This window comes from Salvelinus sp. IW2-2015, linkage group LG15 (genome assembly GCF_002910315.2).
Source record: "Salvelinus sp. IW2-2015 linkage group LG15, ASM291031v2, whole genome shotgun sequence".
NCBI classification, from domain to species: domain Eukaryota; kingdom Metazoa; phylum Chordata; class Actinopteri; order Salmoniformes; family Salmonidae; genus Salvelinus; species Salvelinus sp. IW2-2015.
Genome location: NC_036855.1, coordinates 54,388,481 through 54,403,534, shown reverse-complemented (window position 1 = coordinate 54,403,534; position 15,054 = coordinate 54,388,481).

Here is a 15,054-nt window from a genome sequence, read left to right as displayed (position 1 = left end):
GTCTGGAACACATCCCAGTTTCCATGGAACTCTCAACAGATCTCAACCTCACAGGATAATCCTGTTGGAGACATTTTCAACTGCCTGGCCTCTTCGTTGTTCACCAAACTGCATTGTATACATGTATGAATGTACAGAGACATGCTTACATCATATCCTGGTTATTCATACAATGCGTGAAACCTGAGAGTAAACACTGCTGGTGTTTGAATATGCAAAGCAGGGCTGTTAATGATGAGCTATAATGATGAGACTTTCTTCTTGGTTAGGYAAAGGGTTCTGTGTGCTGTATTATTGACAGCTCAGTCCTTGTGAGAAACTGGTCATTCTGTGACCCAGAAAGAGACCGTGTTCAGCATGCCCCMATGGGAAATACATTTGAGTAAAAACAAAAGACAGTGCTGTGCCTATAGGGGGGAAAGTAATTAATTAGAATCTAAGTGACGTAATGAAAAGYTTATTTGAGAGTTGGATTAAAGAACTTTGACCCTTAAATTCACTGTGAAATTGACAGAACCCAGATGCAGTTTCATAAGAGTAGGGCATTGGCAGTATATGGCTGGAAATTATCCAGGATGCTTTTTTTTTATGTCATGGGGATTATGTGAATTGGCTGCCCTAAGACATTGTATTAATTCCCCTCAAATAGTCAGTGGAGACTTAGACACAATGAAGAAGGGATTCAGGGTGAACCTGTGATTTTCTTTCTTCTCAAAGCCAACATTTACTTAAGATACTTGAGTAAAGCCTGCCTGTTGCAATGCAAAACCACAGGAGATSGMTGTTAACTTTCACATTGGGCCTCTGAGTCCAATACATTCAAACACTGAATACTACACATCCATCCGCTATCTACAAGCACCATTTGAAAACGAAAGTCATGATGATATTAGTCAACCACTGCTCCAAATACTGAAACTCACTCTTAATGACATTTTCAGAGAAAATTACTATGTTCCGTGAAATGTAGAACATGATTGAAATGAGAATCGGTTGTTAATGGAACTCACTCAGGCAGCCAGACCTTATTTGGATGTTTTAAGGGTATAAGGATAAAGGACGCTACCTGATGAGCACATTTCAGAAATCACGTACTGTAATGTGAGAACGTTCCATGATGACAGTATCATTACTGCATATGGCTGGTAGTGGGGCTGAAATGAACACGCTGAGGCCAGGCTGGGCAGGACTCTTAATGATGAAATGCCTTGCCCAGCCTGAATACCATTCCCTATTACCACATGCCCCCAGGAACACTGAGATCCATGGCTTTATATCTAACAGGAAATAGTGAAGTGAGCAATACTGAGCACCCAGYCCCATAGACAGAAAGATTGAGAGAGAGAAGAGGAGTGTAGAGAGAGAGAGAGAAAGACATATGCACACTAAAAGTCAGTTATTGTTACTCAAACAAAATTGCTATTTGTTCAGTGTGGAGTGTTCCCCAAGTCACATGACTCACATATGGTCTCATTAACCAGCGAGAGAGTTCTTTGTTCAGATCTTGGCGCATGTAATCTGGCTACTTTCCAATGTAACATGAGATACTGTATAGTATTCGCTTTATATTCTTAAGGAATTTGAGGACAATTTTATCATTATAAAAATGATAAAACATACAGTAGCTAATACTCCTAACATTATTATCTTKAAATCTAATCTGTTCGGTTTATTATCTGCCCAATATGATAGTTTGCATATAATCCTTGCTTGTAAGGCGTGTTTGAGGATGTTGCCTACTGGCAAACCAATGTCAAACTGTGAACCACCCTCATGTCCTAAAGACCAACATTTAAATGTTTTCACTTTCTCTCCTTTCGACCCTACTCCCTTAGTAACATGTGCAATTTTGCATGTAAATGTATAATTTAGTGCCTTGTCCTTTTCTTTGGCATTGAAATGMTAATATGCTATGTAGTCTCTCTTTCAACCACTGGAGGGCAATCCAGTGACATAAGAATCCAGTGCTTAGTTCACATAATTAACAGTAAATGTTAATTTTTGTGAAATGGTGATCTCAGTCTCCTCTGCTATGACATCATATATGGCAGAAAGAATTTAATTAAATGTCTTCAAATTAACAAACATCAAAAGAAAAGTGGTTAATATATTATAAGCCACTCTACTTCAAAGAACATTAGTCAGTCCAGCTATTTTTTATGAAATGGATTGATGGATGAAGAGAATCTTTTGCCTTTGTTGCTTGTTTCCTCAGTGTTTTTCTCTGGCTCTGGATTTAGATGGAAAAGGTAAGGAAACCAGTGGAGGCTGCTGAGGGGAGGATGGCTCATAATAATGGCTGGAACAGTGCGAATGGAATGGCATCAAACCATGTGTTTGATACCATTCCGCTCCAACCAGTATCACGAGCCCGTCCTCCCCAATTAAGGTGCCACCAACCTCCTGTGGTAGAAACATCTCTTTCAATGAAATACTGGACAGTCATTCTGAGGTCTTAGCATCCAGGTGACCGCTACAGTAAGAGATCAACACTGAACAACAGGTTGTTTCAGGAGATTTAAACGCCCCTAGTAAGTCTTGTTTGGAAGAATCATCCAGCTTTTCATTTATCTAACAGTCATGTTAGTGTGCATGTGTATCCGTCTTGGAGGACTCAGTGGCCTGTTTTGACAAAAAACCTTGGTCGTAGAGAACAGGACATTGAGTACAATTTCCATGTTAAGTGAGTCAGACAGAGACAAGTGCGACAGCATAGACAGACACACATGTCAGGCATCTAAGAAAGACAGATTGTGTAAAACTTAAGACAGAACGTGTAAAACTCTATACACACCAGTAATGACAACAGTTCGAATCATGCTGTCTCCGTACCCACCAGCTGTCCTGTGATGTCTAAAGGCAGACAGTTAACTGAAGCATCATCCACATCAGAAGGAGGATTATGACATTGTGACAGTCCACCGGCACACCACCTACACACTAGTACATGCTGTTCATAATAGATATGTCATATGTGTGGCTCAAGCACGTGTACATACACAGTGACACATTAACAGCTCAGCCCTAATGAAAATGTGCATCATCATCATCATCATCCTTAGGACCATTGTGACATCATCCCTCTGGCGTGCATACTTCTTCCTGCATCATAGAGCTGACACTTCCCCTGCGGACACCAGAGCCTGTAGACAATACTCCAAAAATACCCTGCACTTCTAAACAAGGTGTTCTGAGGAGGAAAAAACTGCAGTGGGATGCTTGCCAGGAGGTGAAGACTTTTCCATTCCACCTAAAACCCTGTTGCTGCCAGGCTGAGAGGGGGCCTCTTTATCCCTGAGTGTAAGACATGGGTGGTTTTGAGGTTAAMACCAGCAACACGATGCCACTGCATTTGAGTGTTGGTGACGCACCTTCTGTTGCCCCAAAGCAGAGTTGTGTGGGATCAGATCCCTAACAGGTTCACACACGCACGCACTCCAAAAACACACACACACACACACATGGAGGGGTAAACAGGATGGGGTACACTGGTATTAACCTCAGTGGGGTGCAGAGAGAGGGCATTCGTGAGAGATCTGAGAACAGGCTCTCTTCACCTCAGACTAGGAATCATCCTCCCATCATCACTGGGTGGGAGGAGGACCCACACAGAGACCTTCCAAAACAAAAAGGCCAATCTGAACCCCTATTAATAAAGCAGGACACTCACATTTCGTGCATACCCTGCCTAATCTCAGGCAGCTGTTATCTCCCTGCAGGAAGTGCTCCTTGCTCTGGGCCGGCTGTGGTGCTGGAGCAGTGCTGATATCACTACGAGAGGGGACAGGATAGGGACCCAGCTACAGCACAGGACGAGGCACCGGGCGATAAGATAGAGTTGTCTCTGTCAGCACCCATCTTTCTTTTCCACTATGTTTCAGTACCCAGAGGGCCCGGCTTCCCCATTCAACCTCTCCAAAAGGCACAGAGACCCTGGTATGGAGAACCGTAGGTACTAACCTTGGGCAGGGAGAAAGTGATGGGAACCTCCGTCTATAGAACTCTCCTTCTACGCACTGGAGGTTTCAGCGTATCTGACTACATTCAAAAGTTCACGGTAAGAGACCTGGCACTCATTGCTTTTGGGTTGAGGTTATACAAGCTAGTTTAATTATTTGTAATTTTATTTAAATCAGGTTCATGGATGAAGTTAGATTCATGACAGACCATTGGTCACACAAGGCTGCCTAATTTAATAATAGGCATCTAATAAAAGATGCTAGGCAAAACTAAATGAATTCCTTTCTAGAATCTAGAATATTTTTGTGTCATTCTAATATTCATAAGGGTTACATAATATTGAATCACAAATCATCATACACTCAAAGAAAACGATGCATCAGCATCACTGAACAGAAACAAATAAAAAACAGCCTTGTGTGCTCAAAATCACGTTAGTGCTTGGTCAGTGAAGTGAGACCAAGTCACATTTACTGTACCATATCTAACTCCATTGGTTTTTATKATTGCCCTTAACACAGCATGGGAGCATGGGGAATGTTATTTGGAGGTGGTCAGGTGTAAAACATTTTTGGGAGAGGAGTGAGTTATTACGGTTGAGTGTTGTTTTTCTCAATGACCATTTAAGTCCTTGAATTAAGATTTTCTTGTGAAGTAAAACTTATTTTATGTTATTGAATAATATATGAAGCATAGCCCTCAGGGTTAGATCATTTGTTCAACAAGCTTGCCGAAAACATGGCTTCTTGCAGAAAAAAAGTTGTATTTTTGAAGGTCTGTTTTTGTCTATCCATATTAAAATTCTCTTCAGGAAAATGATAAGACAGTTTGTGTGTGTATGTGTTTGTGTGTTCCTCTGAGGAGGAAGGGGAGGACCATCCTCCTAAGTGAACTTCATAAAATAAAAATAGTGAAACATTAAAAAAAGTTACCCTTTTTGGATAAAACTAAACTAAATATATTCATGTCACCAAATAATTAAAACACACTCTTTTGCAATGAAGGTCTACAGTAGCCTCAAAAGCACTCTGTAGGGTGGCACCATGGTGTAGCCGGAGGACAGCTAGTTTCCGTCCTCCTCTGGGTACATTGACTTCAATACAAAACCTAGGAGGCTTGTGGTTCTCACCCCCTTCCATAGACTTACACAGTAATTATGACAACTTCCGGAGGACGTCCTCCAACCTATCAGAGCTCTTGCAGCATGAACTGACATYTTGTCCGCCCAATCAAAGATCAGAGAATGAATCTAGTAGTGAACACATAAGCTACAGCTAGCTATCACTTCAGTGCATACAATGTGGTGAGTCGTTGACTCAAAGAGAGAGAAAGACAATAGTTGAYCAGTTGGCTATGCCTATCCAAAACTAGAACTCTCAAGTCCAGGTAAGATTTTYGTTTTATACATTTATTGTCATGGGGCCCACCGGTGTAGCTGCTAAACTTCTTGCTGCTAACTGAACACTGCACTGCATGATTGTAGCGGGTTTAATAATGTGTTAGTTTTAGTAGCTACAGTATGTTGACTCTGAATTTAATATGGTGACAACAATGTAGGCTGTGTGGGATCATGGGGTGAATTCATTCCGCCAATTCTGTTSGAAAACGTTTCTTAAACGGAAGCAAKCGGATCGAAACAGGGACAAACATACCTGAATTTGTCCATTAGAAACTCTTGTTTGCAACTGTTGGACTAATGATTACACCCTAGATTAGGAAGATGCAGGAAAGAGTGTGCAAGGCGGTATTGAATYTGTCAATGTCTGTCACCTTGATTACGCAAATTTCTCTCGACCTGTGCACCTACAAAGTAAACMTTAAGTCATAGGCTAGGTTGTAGCAACCTCTTGATGGGTATAGGGAAAATTTGAGTAGCATGCACCATCCTAAACCTATAGATGTTACAGTAAGCTAGGTGAATGGAATATGAATGACAGTCATTCAATATGCTGTAATAAAAATAAGGCCATGTTCATAAAAAAAAGATTGTCCTCCATCATCTTAAACGGTACCAACCGCCACTGGTGTTTGTAATTTGTAAGTCGCCCTGGATAAGAGCGTCTGCTAAATGACTTAAATGTAAATGTAAATGGTGTATTAGCATGCTATCTGTTTGTCATCCATGGCTTTAACTCTGGCAGCTGGTTTAAGAACATACACAAATCCCTATTATCCTCTGGGAAGCTGTACTTGAGTGATTTTTTAGCAACGTTCCCTCTAAACTGCGCAGGCGCGCAGTAGCCCTGAGACGGGCACGCAGCTCCCCTGGGATTCCACGCAGAATACATATCAGCCAATGAAGAGAAGCACCACACGAGATTGAATTTCAGTCAATGTTCTAGAGGAGTGGTCACCAACCTGTCGAGCTCCAAATCATTTATAGTCGATAAAGGGCACTGCAGTCCCTGGTTCTAATCTAGGCTGCATTACATCCGGCCGTGATTGGGAGTCCCATAGGTCAGCGGACAATTGGCCCAGCGTCGTCTGGGTTTGGCCGTCATTGTAAATAAGAATTTGTTCTTAACTGACTTGCCTAGTTAAACAAAGGTTAAATAAAAAATAAAATAAATAAAGGTTTGTGTTCCTWTTTTTTATTTATTTATTAATCTCGGGCTGTTAATTGTAGGTGCACCCGATTCAGCTGCCCTGCGCCCAGTTATGCAAACCGTTGCCATTTTTAAACATTTTACGCGTCTTAATGTACAAACTATGGCTTCCAGGCGAGCCCGGAGATCAAATCAAATGCACTGTAGATAGATGGCTCAGATTACTGTGTCTGCAGTAACATAGCAGGCATAAATTTAAACTACAGCGAAATTGATWCTGTGAGATTTCAAAARATTTAAAACCARGACTAGAGAGAGACTCAWCGAATACAGCAAAGAGCTGCTGTTTTTATAAGTGAGTTCATGTTTAAATTCTTACTCAGCACTGTCAACACTTTGTAAACCATGACATGTCTTTCTTCCTATTTACATTTAGCGCTACAACAAGCATTGCAGCAGTAATCAATGAGTCGGAAAGGGTATCGATAGGCATGCGTTATTATTAGCTGCTTGGGTCTTTTAATAGGAATTTTTCACTTTTTCTGTTAATAAAAGTAACAACACGAGACAGAAATAATGTGGTGCGACTCGAGTTTTGCCATCAACTGGAAGTGTGTCCCTTTTTGGTCAGTGTCAGTGGCGGAGGGGATGTTGAGAGGCGGATCGTGCTGCTCTCTCTCTACGCTGAGACTGACCATAGATGCAGGCACCATCGGCCCAGTAAAGTAAATATTACATCAACCTTTCACTAGGATATGCTGTGGTATTACTTCCACAGAACCACAATGGTATTTTGAACTTGTGATTGARATACATGTATCATATTAAGACCTGCTTGTTTTTTTCCCCCTCAAAAGTCTGTAGGCCTACATTGAACACTGCACATTTMCTGCTACTGTAGACTGTATGACAGAACAGCTATTTCCATGTTAAAATGTATGCATTTTTTTCATTGTTTTTGATGGTAGGTCACTCAATTAGTATTTGGTAGCATTGCCTTTAAATTGTTTAACTTGAGTCAAACGTTTTGGGTAGCCTTCCACAAGCTTCCCACAAAAAGTTGGGTGAATTTTGGCCCATTCCTCCTGACAGAGCTGGTGTAACTTAGTCAGGTTTGTAGGCCTCCTTGCTCACACACAGTTTTTCAGTTCTGCCCACAAATTTTCTATAGGATTGAGGTCAGAGCTTTGTGATGGCCACTCCAGTACCTTGACTTTGTTGTCCTTAAGCCATTGTGCCACAACTTWGGAAGTATGCTTGGGGTCATTGTCCATTTGGAAGACCCATTTGCGACCAAGCTTTAGCTTCCTGACTGATGTCTTGTAATGTTGCTTCAATATATCCACATAATTTTCTGTCCTCATGATGCCATCTATTTTGTGAAGTGCACCAGTCCCTGCTGCAGCAAAGCACCCCCACAACATGATGCTGCCACCCCCGTGCTTCAGTTGGGATGGTGTTCTTCGGCTTGCAAGCCCCCCTTTTTTTCCTCGAAACATAATGATGGTCATTATGGCCAAACAGTTCTATTTTTGTTTTATCAGACCAGAGGACATTTCTCCAAAAAGTACGATATTTGTCCCCATGTGCAGTTGCAAACCATAGTCTGGCTTTTTTTATGGCGGTTTTGGAGCAGTGGCTTCTTCCTTGCGGAGCGGCCTTTCAGGTTATGTCGATATAGGACTCGTTTTACTGTGGATATAAATACTTTTGTACCTGTTTCCTCCAGCATCTTCAACAAGGACCTTTGCTGTTGTTCTGGGATTGATTTTCACTCTTCGCACCAAAGTACGTTCATCTCTAGGAGATAGAATGCGTCTCCTTCCTTAGAGGTATGACGGCTGCGTGGTTCCATGGTGTTGGTAGGCCTTGAAATACATCCACAGGCACACCTCCAATTGACTCAAATTATGTCAATTAGCCTATCAGAAGCTTCTAAAGCCATGACATCATTTTCTGGAATTTTCCAAGCTGTTTAAAGGCACAGTCAACTTAGTGTATGTAAACTTCTGACCCACTGGAATTGTGATACAGTGAATTATAAGTGAAATAATCTGTCTGTAAACAATTGTTGGAAAAATTACTTGTGTCATGCACAAATAGATGTCCTAACCGACTCGCCAAAACTATAGTTTGTTAACAAGAAATTTGTGGAGTGGTTGGAAAAACGAGTTTTAATGATTCCAACCTAAGTGTATGTAAACTTCCGACTTCAAATGTACATACTACCTCAATCAGCCTGACTAATCGGTGCCTGTATGRAGCCTCGCTACTGTTATAGCCTCGCTACTGTATATTGCCTCGCTACTGTTATTTTTAACTGTCTTTTTACTGTTGTTTTTTATTTCTTTACTTACCTATTGTTCACATAATACCTTTTTTGCACTATTGGTTAAGAGCCTGTAAGTAAGCATTTCACTGTAAGGTCTACCTACACCTTGTTGTATTTGACAAATAAACTTTGATTTGATATGCTGTGTGGTATTACTCCCACAGAACCACAATGGTATTTAAAACTTGTGATTGACATACATGTATCATATTAATGTCAGGGGTCGTGGAGAAAGAGGAGCATTAGGTACAGCAAAAAAACTTTCCATCAATAGCTCTCCAAACAGATCAAAATACTGACTCCTCTGGTCTGCCAAGAGCTCTAACTAGACCCGCTAGGCTCAAACCTTGCCACGCACACTTAGATGCATCAAACACTTCATGGAAATGATGGACTTGTTTTGATAAATCACTATACCAGTCAGATACAAATCCAGAGAATTGCCCATGCACACAATGCTGTCAYCAGAACATGCACCCCAGAATGTTTCATTCAGTGTAAAATCAGGAAAGATACAATTTGGTTTTTGTGGGTTCATGGCAAACCTCCCACTAACCTCCACCCGCAATTCTTCTTCACCCCACCTCACAAAATTCAGTCARGTAACATGGAACTGCCCCTGTAAATGCTAGCTAGGAGAATGGAAACTATGCGGAGGCGTTCAGTCAGACAGTTTTCATATGTTTTCTCTTTTGGTAGACAATGGGCTGTAATGGTACAGGGTTAGATGGAGAGGACTGGAAGAAACCCAGAATACCCTCTCCAGTGACCTCACAAGTCTGAAATGTTGTTGTGTCAGGGAGGTAGCTTTGGTGTCACYTTTCCATTTCAGAGGGAAAATACACCAGGTTAACCCTGTTCAAGACTAATAGCCATGGCATTCCGGTAGACAGCTTCAGTGTCCAGTTAGTTGGGTTTCCTTTATTTCTTTTGTTTGTCTGATGTTCTCCCACTCTGTGATTTTATTGGTGACTGCCAGGAGCCATTTTTTATTGTTACAGATACTTTTACAGACATTAAATACAAGTAAACGTGTTAAGTAGCTCTAGTGGTACCACAGCAGCTGTGCAAATGAGGGAAACTGTCTGTGTGTTTGATGTCTAATGGTCCCTCCCGGCAGGCATGTGCACAGATAGGGCTCTACCTTTGCAGAGAACATGCCCATTTGCCCTTCCAGTCTCCAAAGTGCCCTTTTGGGTGGAAGTATAATTTCCCCCAAAATGTTTTTAAAAAATGTGTAGATTTGATGTTGTTGTTGTTTTGAAGCCACTGCCCACAAATCATTGTTAAAGTAGTCGGAATGGTAGATTTGGTCATTGATAAGCCCCTAAATTGGAACGCAGTGGCTGTACAGTAACATTCTATACATGACGTCAGAGCTCAGGGTCTCCACTTCACAACGCTATATGGGTTTTGACTGACAGTCGTTCTAAACTTGACAGTCGTTCGAAATCCCTCACGTTAATTGGGCAACTTTTGCGCATTTGTTGTTTGGATTCAGTCTTGTGTCAGGTGAACTATTGTGTCCTCACATTTGGTCTGATAACTTCCCCATAATATCCTAAGTGTACTCTTTCAATTGCTACCATGGTCATGCATATGCTTTTTATAGTTATTTTTTTAAACCTTAAAACGTGTCCCCTATCCATATAGGCTAGTTTTCACTAGTGTAAAGGGTTAAGCAAAGCAATAAATGTAATAGATCTGTGCTAAATGACTACGGAGTTATTATAGACGAAATATTATATTACTTTCAGACTAAGGGTTATTTATTTGTCATTTAATTTGCCATTAAAATGTGGCCATCTATTGTTTTTATATACAGTAACTAAATAACCAAAGTAGCCTAATAATTGCTCAACGAGTCCATGACCTTGATTGTAGGGATTTTTCAGGGTTGACCTTCTTCTTTTTTTTCAGCACATACCCACCAAAAGGTCTTTGCACGACCCTGCTTCCTGGCAACAGTCGGTCTATATTTGAAATGTTGTTGTGGTCTTGGTATTACGGGCCATGTGTATTGGGTCACATCATCAACGCTGGCCTGATCCCATGTCACCGCACCTCTCATTATCTATTGTTTCCTGTTATTCATTGCAGCTGGCTGCCCCATTTTGGGGGAGTAGACATTTATTTATGAGCAATGCTACTGCCAGCGCTTACTTTCTGATATGCTAGGACGCTAGCTAACTAGCCTGCCCTGGGTTATGGGGTGGTAAATAGAGTTGTTATGATTGTTCAGAGCTGCTGTGACGCACCCCCCCCCCCCCCCTAGTCAGACAAACCCCTTGTGGAAAACCACAGCGGAGCCACATTCCTTTGATGGGCCAGCATCCTACCAGAGATTTCCATTGCCACTCCATTGCATAATGTGGTTACATTTCAGTGGGATGGTTCCTGGCGTAGGCCCAAGGCAGAGAGCTAGCCTGTAGTCTCATTGGGAAGGACTTTATAAATAAAGCACCCAGCTTACATTCTGCCCATTATACTGGGCCTAAGGGACTCCGTCCACTACTTGGCGGTGTTACAGCTGCATATGGATGGTTCTATGGGCTATCTTCTGCTCTCCGGACCAGGAGATAGGGACCCATCATTTCATCAAATCATTGCATCACTATTCACAGCACTGGGATGAAGACATATCCTCAGAATGTATGATAGTTGAATTATTAGACAACACTTTTGTCTTCTCAGAGATGGCCTTAATGCATATTTATCAAGATAATTTTGCTTTTGAATTGTTTTCTAGAGCTCATTTGTCAACAGCTGGGCATGTTAGCCTAACAAAAATTGAAGGTCTAGCTTGTTGAATCATTGAAAAGCAGAGATTGCATCATTGAGGTCCATTTGTCATTGAACTGTCTTTTCAATAGTAGGTTAAATAACAAACACTCTTTGCAATACCTGAATACTTTACTAATAACTGGAAGATGGGAAAGACCCATGCAGTACAAAATGCCAGGATGTTCCAAGAAAACATTCCCATCCAATGGGACAGTAGGGGACACCGTAGGGGAGACCGGGGTTGGATGCCACAGTTTTTACTCTCTCTTATATCTTACAAGACTCCTTTCAACATTAACAGAAAGGTCTTGGGTGGAATAGGGACAATTTTTATTCTCAAATCTTATTCCAACAAGCAATCAAACCCACCTTGCCCACTTGTGACAACCAGCCCCATCGCAGGGTTGGTTGTCGTATGGTGTGGGTTGTCACGTTTGCTAGTAGCTTATTCTTTTTGTAACAGGAAATGACGCAATATAGCACAGTCTTAGAAATGGCTTTCTTTTATAGAACGATATTCCTAACAGAATTCAGCATTTTATACCTTGAGAACAACGTATGACATTTTGAGTATATTTGTGTGTGTGTATGCGTCTGTTTGCACACGTGTGGGTGTGTAATAAAAAATATGTGTGTGGTGTCTCCCGAGTGGCGCAGTGGTCTAAGGCTGTGCCACTAGAGATCCTGGTTCGAGTCCAGGCAACCGGGAGGCCCATGGGGCGGCACACAATTGTCCCATCGTGCTCTAACGACTCCTGTGGGGGGGCTGGGTGCAATGCACGCTGATACGATTGCCAGGTGTACGGTGTTTCCTCCGACACATTGGTGCGGCTGGCTTCCGGGTTAAGTGGGCATTGTGTCAAGAAGCTGTGTGGCTTGGTTGGATTGTGTTTCGGAGGACSRACGGCTCTCGATCTTCGCCTCTCCCGAGTCCGTACGGGAATACAGCGATGGGACAAGACTGTAACTACCAATTGAGTACGATGAAATTGGGGAGGGGGAAGGAAAAAAAAGAGCCAACACTCCCACTCCTCTGCCCAACAGATGTATACATGATGCATTGGGAAGATGCAGTTCAGACATTGTTTGCTAATTGGCAAGACGTCTCACATTCTACATTCTACAGTTCTACATCGTTTATACGTCGGCCAGGCATCAACATTTTATTCTGATGTTTCGGTGACATCTTCCGAATCTGCAAACGCTCTCCACACTAAATATTCCCAACACATTTTGATATGTTGGCCAAAGGTGTTTGTATTTACTGGGAAGGGAGGTTTTTATAGCAACAGCACAAAAGAGCTTGGGATATATTGTGTCACTGCCAGTATAATGTCCCCGAACAGTATGGTTACAATGAGTTGATAGTGACTACCAACCCAACCAATGCAAGTAACCACATGGCTTGACCTAGCAACTCAGAAATAGGTTTGGAATAGCTCTCCTTTTCTTCTTTTCTAGAAACATATTTTTTATGTATAATCCCAGAATTCAAACATTTATAAAATAACAATACATACTTTACATGTTTTTTATTTTACCAATGAAAAACACAAACTCTGCAAAGCATTGTAAAGGGTTTAAACATTGTAAAGGGTTTAAACACTGTTTCCCATGCTTGTTCACTGAACCATAAACAATTAATGAACATGCACCTGTGGAACGGTCYTTAAGACACTAACAGCTTACAGACGGTAGGTAGGCAATTAAGGTCATAGTTATGAAAACTTAGGGCACTAAAGGAGGCCTTTCTACTGACTCTGAAAAACACCAAAAGAAAGATGATCAGGGTCCCTGTTCATCTGCGTGAACGTGCCTTAGGCATGCTGCAAGGAGGCATGAGGACTGCAGATGTGGCCAGGACAATAAATTGCAATGTCRGTACTGTGAGACGCCTAAGACAGTGCTACAGGGAGAAAGGATGGACAGCTGATCATCCTCGCTGTGGCAGACCACGTGTAACAACACCTGCACGGGATCGGTACATCCAAACATCACACCTGCGGGACAGGTACAGGACGGCAACAACTGCCTGAGGTACACCAGCAACGCACAATCCCTCCATCAGGGCTCAGACTGTCCGCAATAGGCTGAGAGAGACTGGACTGAGGACTTGTAGGCCTGTTGTAAGGCAGCTCCTCACCAGACATCACCGGGAACAACGTCACCTATGGGCACAAACCCACCGTCGCTCGACCAGACAGAACTGGCAAAAAYTGCTCTTCACTGACGAGTCGCGGTTTTGTCTCACCAGGGGTAATGGTCGGATTCGTGTTTATCGTCGAAGGAATGAGCATTACACCGAGACCTGTACTCTGGAGCAGGATTGATTTGGAGGTGGAAGGTCCGTCATTGTCTCGGGCGGTGTGTCACAGCATCATCGGACTGAGCTTGTTGTCATTGCAGACATACTCCTCCCTCGTGGTACCCTTCCTGCAGGTTCATCCTGCCATGACCCTCCAGCATGACAATGCCACCAGCCATACTGCTCCTTCTGTGCGTGATTTCCTGCAAGACAGGAATGTCAGTGTTCTGCCATGTCCAGCGAAGAGCCCAGATCTCAATCCCATTGAGCACGTCTGGGACCTGTTGGATTGGAGGGTGAGGGCTAGGGCCATTCCCCCCCAGAAATGTCCGGGAACTTGCAGGTGCCTTGTTGGAAGAGTGGGGTAACATCTCACAGCAAGAACTGGCAAATCTGGTACAGTCCATGTGGAGGAGATGCACTGCAGTACTTAATGCAGCTAGAGGCCACACCAGATACTGACTGTTACTTTTGATTTTGACCCCCCCCCAACAGTTTGTCTGTTGTTGAATCTTGTTATGTTTACACATGTTAAGTTTGCTGAAAATAAACTGAGAGGAGGTTTCCTTTTTTGCTGAGTTTACATTCCCTTCACCTCAATGTTTTGTCATGCTGACATGAATTGACCAGGCGGATGAGTTCTTTCAAATAATTCATACATTTTGAATGTTTTAATTATTACACAGCACCCTCTAGATTCAGAGTGATATGCACAGTGACAACCAACCCARGAGACAACCAACCCCAGTCTCCCTTACCATGGACCAGAGGGAGAGGGCGACTGCTTAGATTCCTGCTTGCACTTCATCATTCCTCTGTCTACAGAGGTTTATTTTTAAAGGGAAGTGTCAGCCAATGTCAAGTCACTTTCCTTTGAGCGATGATGGGGGACAGTCGCCCAATCAGAGCAGCTGTGCTGGGCGGACCAGAACCTTTAGATCCACCAATGGTTCACTTCACTCTATCAACAGCAGTAAACAAACTAAAACATATACCAACCAGCAAACAAACAAACAACCTGTACAACCTGTACTTCCCCAATGGGGAAGCAACATGACAATGGGTCAACATTTTAAAACAACAACCTTTCCAAAGTTCATCATCTCTCTCTTAATACTGGCGAAAGG